This window comes from Rhinatrema bivittatum, chromosome 2 (assembly GCF_901001135.1).
Source record: "Rhinatrema bivittatum chromosome 2, aRhiBiv1.1, whole genome shotgun sequence".
NCBI classification, from domain to species: domain Eukaryota; kingdom Metazoa; phylum Chordata; class Amphibia; order Gymnophiona; family Rhinatrematidae; genus Rhinatrema; species Rhinatrema bivittatum.
The window spans coordinates 581,453,298-581,464,067 of NC_042616.1; the positions used below are offsets into that span (position 1 = coordinate 581,453,298).

The following is a 10,770-nucleotide window of genomic DNA, read 5'->3' on the forward strand; positions in this document are numbered from 1 at the left end:
ATTCTTGCTCCCACTCTTCATTTTCCCATTGAGGACAGTTCTTCCTAATGTGCTCTTTTGCTCCACAATGGGAGCATGCCTCTGGGAATTTTTCCACTTTGATTTCAGCAGTGCCTACAAAGCTTTCAGCACTCCCTTCGGGTGGCTGTGTTCTCTCTTGCACTGCTCTGCTATCTTGCGCGCCCATTCTATGTCCTCCAGCCATAGGCAGTCCTTGTAAGCATGATTGTCCATTTTACAGAAGGAGCATGGTTGCAGTGTGTTTTCCATTTTATGTTTACCCTTTCCACCAAGATTTCTTTGTCAAAGGGGTAGCACTCTTTCTCATGTCCATTCTTGGCACAAATGGGCCAATACAGTAAAAATCACGGGAGAGCGGGCGAGGTCTCCCGGCGCGCGCACAGGACACTCTCCTGTGTGTGCGATATAGTAAATTAATTTATTTAAATTAGGGTCCACGGCAAAAAGAGGCGCTAGGGACACGCTAGTGTCCCTAGCGCCTCTTTTTGGACAGGAGCGATGGCTGTCAGCGAGTTTGACAGCCGACGCTCAATTTTGCCAGCGTCGGTTCTCGAGCCCGCTGACAGCCACAGGTTCGGAAACCTGACGCCGGCAAAACTGAGCGTCCGGTTTTCAACCCGCAAGCCGTGGGCCCATTTTAATTTTTTTTTTTAATTTTTAACTTTTTTTAACTTTTGGGGCCTCCGACTTAATATCGCCATGATATTAAGTCGGAGGGTGCACAGAAAAGCAGTTTTTACTGCTTTTCTGTGCACTTCCCCGGCGCTGGCAGAAATTAACGCCTACCTTTGGGTAGGCGCTAATTTCTTAAAGTAAAATGTGCGGCTTGGCTGCACATTTTACTTACTGAATCGCGCGGGAATACCTAATAGGGCCATCAACATGAATTTGCATATTGTGGGCGCTATTAGGTTTGGGGGAGGGTTGGACGCGCGTTTTCGACACGCTATTACCCCTTACTGAATAAGGGGTAAAGCTAGCATGTCGAAAATGCGTGTCCAATCGCGGGTTAACAGTGCGCTCCACCAGAGTGCACTGTTCTGTATCGGCCTGAAAGTGAGCAAAAGGATAAAGTGTCTGGACCCTTGCTAGTCAAGAGGGTAGGTCCCTCTAAGATTCCTTTTTATCTCCAACTTGTCGACCATTCATGCTTTGAAGATCCTTCCTTGTCAGTGCAAGTATTAGCCTCTGGTGCCAGGTTGAAATCCATGGCCTCACTTCCTTGGCATTGGCAGTCTCTGGCCAAATGTCCTTGATTCCCACAGTTCAAACAAGCAGAGTAGACTGATGGCTGTGTTTTGAGTACCGAAGTAGAGTTGTCTTATCCCAAGGACTACCGTGGGGTTTGGTATTCTCAATGCCACATAGTGAGCCTGTGCAGGTTGTCACTCTAGTGTCTGCACTACTTCTGGGATCAGCTTAACCTGATGGAAATTGTCTGCCACTTCCAACACTTTATTCAGGGTGAGCCTTGGATATCAGTATAAACAGTTCTTCATAGGTCGGTCCAGCCCATCCAGGAACTACTCCAAAAAGACCTTATTGGCTTCCTTGAGGCTTGTCTTCACCTCTGGCTGTAGCTATTTCCATCCAGCATTTTTAGCCAATGAAAATGGCTGCATGGAATTTCCATGGGTTGTAGAGTACGTCTTTGGACCTGCTATCCATCGTATAACATGCTCTTTCTAGTATGGCAGTTTTGACAGTGCAATAAGTGGCTCTTCCATCAGGATTAGTCACTTGAATAGCCACTTGGCTCTTGACGATGAACAGATTTGTTAGGTATGTGTATTAGCTAGCTTCTGGCTAACTCATCAGGCAAGCAGTTTTTAAAATCTTCTTTAAGAAGATACTAATGAAATAGGAGAGTTTGGGCATCCCAAAAGAACGATTCCAATAAAAGCAAAAATAGTCTATGTGCCTATAAGTAAAGAATCACCTGAGCTAAAAGATTCCAAATTATCCCTGGCAACTAAAAAGCAGATTGTTAATTAATATAAACAAAAAGCACTCTTTGAAATGTTTGTATGCCAATGCCAGAAGTCTAAGAAGGTAGATGTAGAGCAGTGATTGCTGAAATAGATATAATTGGCATCTCAGAAATCTGATGTAAGAAGGATAACCAATGGGACAGTTCTATACTAGGGTATAATTTATATTGCAATGATAGGAAGAGTCAACTTGTTTGGGGATGGCGCTTTAAGTCCAGATGGCATAGAGTCCAATAGGATAAAGATCCTGCAAGAGACTAAGTGCACAGTAGAATCATTATGGGTTGAAATCCCATGTGTGTTGGGGAAGAATTTAGCGATAGGAGTATAGCATCATTCATCTGGTCAAAATGGTAAGAAAGAAGATGAAATGCTATGAAAAATTAGGAAAGCTAACCAATTTGTCAGTGCAGTAAGAATGGGAGGAAAATTAGAAAAATAAAGTTCCTGGATGGAATAAATGATTGCTTCGTGGCTCAGGAACCAATGAGAGAGGGAGCTATTTTAGATCTAATTCTTAGTGGAAAGCAGGATGTGGTGCGAGAGGTAATGATAGTGGGACCACTTGGCAATTGTGATTCAAACATGATCAAATTTGAATTAATGACTGGAAGAGGAACAATAAGTAAATCTACAGCACTAGCAATACATTTTCAAAAGGGAAACTTTGATAAAGTGAGGAAAATAGCTAGAAAAAACTGAAATGTGAGCTACAAAAGTTGAGTGTACAACAGGTGTGGACATTGTTTAAAAATATCATCTTAGAAGCACAGAACAGATGTATTCCTCCCAATAAGAAAGGTGGAAGGAAGGCCAGACGATTGTCAGCATGGTTAAAAGGCAAGGTGAAAGAGGCTATTTTAGCCACAATAACTTTCTTCAAAAATTGAAAGAAGAGTCCATCTGAAGAAAACAGGAAAAAGCATAAGCATTGGCAAATTAAATATAAAACATTGATAAGACAAGCTAAGAGAAAATTTGAAAAAAAGATGGCCATAGAGGCAAAAAGTCATAATAAACATTTTTTAAAATATATCCGAAGCACGAAGTCTGTGAGGGAATCACAGACTTCGTGATTCCCTCACAGACTTGGGACCCTCACAGACTTGGGACCCTCACAGACTTGGGACCATTAGATGATCAAGGAATTAAAGGGACACTTAGGGAAGATAAGGCCATCGTGGAGAGACTAAATTAATTCTTTGCTTTGGTATTTACTAATGAGGATTTTGGGGAGATTTATTCTCTCAGATAATAGAAGGACTATACTGCACTCCATGAAGTTAGCAAGTGGCACATTTCAAACAAATCAGAGAAAATTATTTTTCATACAACGCACAATTAAGCTCTGGAATTCATTGCCAGATGATGTGGTTATGGCAATTACTGTATTCGGGTTTAAAAAAAGTTTGGATAAGTTCCTGGAGGAGAAGTCCATAAACTGCTATTAATCAATAAGGAATAGTAGCTTGGGATCTATTTAATATTGGGTACTTGCCTGGTACTTGTGACTTGGATTGGCCACTGTTGGAAACAGGCTTGATGGACCCTTGGTCTGACCCAGTATGGCATATCTTATGTTCTTATGTTTTTATGAGATAACAGTTCCGGAGATGTTTTACAATGATGATGATTCAGATGAACTTAACCAAATCACGGTGAACTGGGAAGATACAGAAGGTCAGATTAACAAACTGAAAGAACTAAAAATTGAAATTTCAAACCTATTACTAGTAATTTGTAACCTATTATTAAAATGGCCTTTGTACCTGAAGACTGGAGGGTGGCCAATAAAACCCCAATATTTAAAAAGGGCACTAGGGGTGACCAAGGAAACAGGGAGCCTGATTTCAGTGCCGGGAAAGATCATGGAAACTATATTTTTTTGGAAGAGTTTAATAAACATGTAGATAAAGGCGAACAGGTAAATATAGTGTATTTGGATTTTCAGAAGGCATTTGACAAAGTCCCTCATGAGAGATGTTATGCTTGGTGGCTTGCGCTGACCGCCCAGCTCCAATGCATGGCACCTAAGGTGCATACACACCTCCTCTCTATTTAAAGGGCCCATGGCAGGAAGGCAGTTCCAGCACCTCTGATGACATCATCAGCATTCTCCTACTTCAGGCACCTCCAGAGGAGCATCAGATGCCTCAGCAATATTTCTTCCTGCTCCTGTTGTACATGTTGCTCCAGCCTTGCCTCATTTTGCTTTGCCTCACCCTTGTTTTGTCCCTCCCTCGGCTTGATCACCTGTTTTGACTTCTTGCTTGGCTTGGACCTGACCTCGCTTGCCTGCTGCCTGGATCTGACCCTAGCCTTGGACTTGACCTTGCCTTGTTTGCACCTGGCCATCTCCGGTTTCTCCTGTCTGCTGCCTGATCACCCCAGGGACCCATCTAGGTCCAGCCGGCCACCAGAACACAAGGGATCAACATGCAGAGAGGCAGCTGGTATAGGTGAAGCTCCAGTCTTCCCACTGCAGGGCATGTCCACCAGCTGTCGGTGTGGGCTTAGCCAGTTTGTCTACTAAGCTATACCAAGCACTCCATAGCACAAAGGGCCCACTGACGGAGAGTTCATTTCAAGAGGCTTCTAAGAAAACTAAAAACTCATAGAATAGGAGGAGATGTCCATTTTTAAAGATGGCGTGAGCCATCCAGTTCTCCCTCCATGTGACAGGGGCCGGCCAATGGCACGGATACCCTGTCACATGGTAAGGGCAAAGGCCATCGGCGCCATTTTTATTAGTGGCAGCCGACGGCCCGAGAGCGGGAGATCGCTCCCGGGACCCCCACTGGACCACCAGGTATCTGTAAAATGTTTTTGGTGGGGTCGGGAGGGTGGGGGAAGCAAAGGGATTAGTTTTAAAGGGTCAGGGTGGGTTTTTTGTTTATCGGCTCGGGCGCAGCCGATAAACAAAACCGCGATCGGGCCGATGAAAAAAACCCACATGTGAATTGGAACCGGAATCCGAACCGATTCCGGTTCCGATTCACATCTCTAATAGTTAAGCTCTGGAATTCATTGCCAAAGGATGCGGTTAAGGAAGTTAGTGTAGCTGGATTTAAAAAAAAGTTTAGATAAGTTCCTGGAGGAGAAGTCCATAAATTGCTATTAATCAAGTTGTCTTAGGGAGTAACCACTGCTTATTAAGGGCTTTAGTAACATGGGATCTATTTAATCTGGGTACTTGTCAGTGGACTGGCCACCGATGGAAACAGGATGCTGAGCTTTATGGATCCTCAGTCTGATCCAGTATGGCAAATTCTTATGTTCATATGTTCCCCTGCCTTCATCCTAAACAGGACCAGAGTTGGAGGCCGAGAATGTGTCGTGGTGGTTTGTATTGCTTGTACCAACGGGTTCAGTATCATTTGCTGGTAGTTCACCAAAACCAGCAGCTGGCCAAATTATTCAGTCAGGGTGTGCACCGATCCCAGGTTTTCTGCTGCCCTTTGGTGAGGGTCTGTATGGCTTGCTCCATGCAAGTGTGACCCTTTGTCTGGGGGTTCGTTGTTTCCCCTGTGACCATAAAAGTATTTGTTAGTTGGGGCTGCTCTTGCCATCCTACCCCTTCTTTCTGCACCTCCTAGGAAGTGAGCTCTTTCTGTGGGGAAAAAGGAAATCCTTTGTGGCCCTGTTGATGGACTGTCCCTCCTGATGTGTGTGTATCTCTCTAGTGATGTATTCTCTTCAAGGATAAACAGGCTGGACTCAGACTGGGTGTTCAGCTTAAGTTTACTGATTATTTCCAAAAGGTTAATCACTGTCTCACAAATATTCCACAAATTAAACTGTACATTGGAACTATTTACATTGTCTCTCTGCTGGGGTGCTGGTGTCCATCTCTCCAGCTCCTGGGAGGGAGCTTGCTACTGTCTCCTCTGTGAAAACAGCCCAGTGGATTGGGTAATCCTAGGGGAGAGCCCCATGTCGCAAAAAAAGATCCTGCCTGAATCCACAGTTCAGTCTAAAGCCCACAGCCTGTGTCCTGATCTCTTTGGGGTGGAGATCTAGTTGGGAATCTCCAAGGCTTGATGATACAACCTCAGTTCCTTCTTCCTCTCACGGTGACCTCTCTGGGAGAGAAGCTTGATGTTCCAATACTGATCACAGATCTCCTTAACCAGATTGTGCAGAGAGGTGAGAAAAAAATCCTCCACACTAACAAAAGGAGAATAATCCATATGTCTCTATCCAAACTATATCTCATGCTGAGTAGTGCTGTCACTGGTCTTGCATCCTGTAGGGAGAAGGGGGTTTGCTCACGGGTCTCCAGCCCCTGGTCTCAGGATTGGGGGCGTTACCCCTCTCCAAAGCACAGGATGTTCCCCCAGAACAAGAAAACTAATCAAAAACTTTACCAAAATCTACAAAAACCTCTCTCTCTTCAAAAGGGGAGGCAGACCCTCTCAGACAGGGAGTGTGCTGATGAGGAATCTCCTCTAAATGCAAGAAAAAACACCAAGCTGCATTAGTGGGCCCAACTCAGCAAGGGAAACATGAAAACAGCTCCTTTCTCCTCAAAACCTAACTCAAAATGACCACACTTTCTCAACCTTTTACTGCACCGTATGCCCCTAGGATTACCAATCACAGTCAGCTCAGTGGAGAGGCTAAAAGAGAATGGAAAATCTCAATGCTGTTACTAGCCCTGATGGTAAGAGACCTAGAGCCATCTAGTGGTGAACTGAAAGGTCGGCCACACAAGTTTACTGGCTCTGGTAACTCAAAAGTTTCTTGAAAGGCTCTGCTCTGTTCTGGAGCACTCAGATACAACTTTTCTTCTCCTTGGCAGAAAAATAAAATAAAACCTGCCTGTTCAGCAGTGATTCACTATATCCTTCTTAGCCTTTTGTAAAATTAAACGTTCGGCTGCAATGGCAATAAGACCCAACAAAGCAGAAAGTAAAGAAAAAATGTTCTCCTTCATCTTTTCTTCTTTTGGCATGGTTTCTCCATGTGCGCATGGCTTAGTACAGAAATCCGTGAACTGACACCATATGTGGCACCGTGAGTGGCCTTGGGGTAGCTAGAGAACACATGCAGGCTGGCCTCTGGCAAAAATCTTTTATCGACTTATTGATTAAAGACAAGAAACAAACAAAACAGCTTTGCTATTCTTCGTAGTTCAACAAAACAAATATAATAATACAACATACAGTTCAGCAGTATTCCCTTTCATTAGGCTTCCTTCTCTCCCCTGGGCCTCCTGTTCCCTCCTGTGCCTGGCTAGTTATACTCCTTTTCCAGTAACCTCCACCTAGGACGAGAATTCCCTGTTGTATTAGGTTTAAGGTAGGCCGGGCCAGTATTCCGGAGCAGTCTCTTAAGATGATCTGGGGTTTTCACCTCCCGTATATACCCCTTCACAGACTCTTATGTTAAGGGAGGAAATCTGCTGGCTGTTTCAGAACATTTTTTTTTATTTAAGACTGTTTGTCTCTATGTGTCTATATGAGGCTTTAGGTAAAATTGAAGTGTTTATGGGAGGTAGTTGGAAGCAACAGAATGTGGACAAGTGCACCATTCCAAATGTTCATCCCCCCCATCCCCTCCCCCGCCAGCAGCTTGGCCTGGAGCAATACATATTCCTGGGGGGATTTTGCACAACACAGAATCTGCACAGAGCTATGCTCCTGCACAGAATATTAAATTCTCCTTCGGAATCTGGCATGAGAGCTAGAAGAAAATGGCAGTGTCAGCCTGTGCAGACCAGGCAACAGCGCCTGTCCTCACAGGCTGGAAGAGGAAAAAGGAGGCAGCAGCCTCAGCTCAGGCAGGCCAGAAGGAGATGAAGGCAGCACTGTGGGCTCATATGGAGCAGAATAAAATCAAAGAGGCAGCAGGATCAGTCCTCATGGATTGGAATGCATCAGTCGTACCCACATAGGCCTGTATAGAGAAGGCAGTCTAACTCTAGGTCTGATGGAATAAGTCGTGCTGGAAAAACCAGCGCTATAAAACCCGCGGCAAGGTTAGCACATCTCTTGCTAACTGCAGGGTAATAAGCCTTATTAGCTACTTCCCTGCAATGTAAGGAGACATGCTAAGACTCCTTTTACTGCAGGAAATGTAACTCCTGGTCAGAGACAGGAATTAAACCCTGTGGTAAATAGAGCACCCAAGAATCCCCTGTGGATGGTAGCATGGCTGAGCTGGCAAGTCCTCGCCCTTTCCCTCCCTTCCTTCCCAAGAATGCAGAAACCACTTCTTCTCAGCTTAAAAAAAAAATCGTCCAGGGTTAGTCCTCCCCCTCACCCTGACCTTAAGGGAAATAACTCTGTAGCCCCCCCCACACACAGGAATCCCAGTTGTTCCTCTGACTGGGCTCTTCCCTCCACTGTCAGCTGTCAGTGAAAGAACCAATCCACTTTCATAAGGCTATGCTTTCAGAATTCTGACATGTGACAGTGGAGGGACCAATCACTTGGGGGGGGGGGAAGGGCTGATGTGAGGAGTTATTTCCTTTAAGGGGAGGGGGAGGGGGAGAGAGAGGAGGAGGAGAGAGGACGGACCCTGGACCCGCTCGATGGGAGGGAAATGAGGGAGAGAGGGAGAGAGAGAGAGAGAGATCTTGCCAGGCCTGGCCAGGCTACACTACATCCTCTCAGAGGGTTAGTGGCCATTAGGCCAATCAGGAGGCGATAAACTTGTTGTTTGTTTTGTTTTGGTTTTTTTTTGCATGGAGTGACATTCAAATAGACCAGGAGTAAAATAAATCCTTTTTTTTTTTTTTCAGTTTTGCACTCTTTTTTACTCCTGATCTATTTGCATGTCATTAGCTTCTCATATCCCACGTGGACTGCAAGCTTTAATGCACACGTTAAATAAAACCTGCACTAAATATGTAGTTTGGGTTTTATTATATTGATTCCTTGGTGTTTCTCAACCCTCTCCTGGAGACACATCTAACCAGTGAGGCTTTCAGGATATCCATAATGAATATGCATGAAATAGATTTACATACACTGGGCCTCCAATGTATGAAAATCTATCTCATGCATATTCATTGTGTAAATCCTAAAAACTTGACTGGATAGGTGTGCCTCCAGGAGAGGGTTGGGGGGAAACACTGGGCTAACTTACACTCCCTTCCTCAAGTTGCAGACGGAAATAAGGAAACCTATCTATGATTTTACACTCTCTCATCATTTGGAAGGAAGTATGAAAATAAATGTTGCTACTTAAAAACAGTAGCTACCTTTTCTTCCCTGCTCAAAGCAAAATTTCAATTTATAGTGGCACTTCTCCCCAGGGCATTGTTACACTCGCATCTCAAAACCATTTGGCACCAATGTTAATGCTTGCCCTTCACAACATAAACACCAACTGTATTATCCTCAAATAAGCATACTTCCACTTTCCTTCATTCTTGAATGCCTTATCTCACTCACACACATATGCCTCTCCACTTAAAGCCCATCATTCATATTTTGTCTGCCATGTGTAGCACTATTTAATATATTCATATATGGAACTATAGAAAACAGTATGTTAAATGTAATCATTCAAATTGTAAAAATTCCAGCACCCCCCCCCCCCCCCCCAAATTAGATAATTAAATATTGTCGCTTTCCTGCTGGCTCTATGCCTGGGTCATGATTGGGATCCTCTCTGCAACTTCCTGCTGGCCTCCCTCTTTCAGCTCTTGGTTCTCCTTCAGTAGTGGCAGCAAAACCATGCACTTTTGTGGCTGAAAGGGAAGAGAAGCATCATCAGCCATTAAGTACTTCACCTCATTCTTAAATCTCTTCACAGAATATCTTTACCATCTCACCTACAGAGAAAAGAAAGCTAATAGTGCTGGAAATGGCAGAGGCAGAAAACTTCAAACAAGAAAGGACAATTAATGTAATCCATAACTATTGTGAACACTTAACAACAAAAATCCCGGCCTATAACAAAAGGGAAGATCAAATATTGTAATGCATAGACTGTAACCTGCAAGAGCACAATAATGACCAACTGAATAAAATTGAATTTTTTTTATTTTTATGATTTTTAGAAGTTACCATCAAGACAACTTGAAACATGAAATATGAGCTTTTAGCACTGAAAATAACATAACAGAAAATAAGCAAGTAATAACTTTTATTGTATGCCAAAAGCCACATTTAGCCCTCAACTTGGTGGGGGGGGGAGGGGGATTTAAGGAGAAAAACACCAATGAAGAATTGGCAAAAAAAAAAAAAGAAAATGAAGAAAATTGTATAGCAGGTCCTTCCAAATAATACATTAAGGTTCATTCAAGTTAGACTAACTATCAGAGTATCACAATGGAGAGAAAAAAATGTAATTGAGAGGGTTCAAAAAACATATGAGGCACTATGAGTTTTAATACAACGTTTACAATGGTAACGAACAACAAAGGACCTTATTTTCCAAGGCTATCACAGGCTTGCACTAACAGCGCAAGCCTGCGATAGCTAGCGAAGGTAGCTCACGCCTGCGCTACCTACATTGGGGAGGAGTCGGGGCGTCACCAGGGCCGACTCTGCGAAGATGGCGCGGACAGCGAAAAGGTAAGGGCCTTTTTGCTGCCTATTTCACACCCAATAACTACACCTTCTATGGTGGAGTTATTGGGCGCGATGCCAGCAGCGATCACACTGCGGAGGTGCGATCGCTGCCAGTTAGCCCAGGACCACCCCCCCGTTTTGGCCCCCGCCCCTCATTACCACATTTTTCTAAATTATCTCAGGCCTGCGATAATTTAGAAAATGAGGCCCCAAAAACAATAATTCTTTTTTCA

The 10,770-nt window shown here is 43.9% G+C and overlaps 1 long non-coding RNA gene across 1 annotated transcript in view; it reads left to right on the forward strand.

The window, feature by feature from the left end:
• Window positions 1-10,075, forward strand: part of LOC115085242 — a 33,714-nt gene extending 23,639 nt beyond the window's left edge. The window contains exon 3 of the long non-coding RNA XR_003854766.1: window positions 9,777-10,075. This is a non-coding gene — a long non-coding RNA (uncharacterized LOC115085242). The remainder of the gene's footprint in view (window positions 1-9,776) is intronic.
• The last annotated feature ends 695 nt before the right edge of the window (window positions 10,076-10,770 follow it).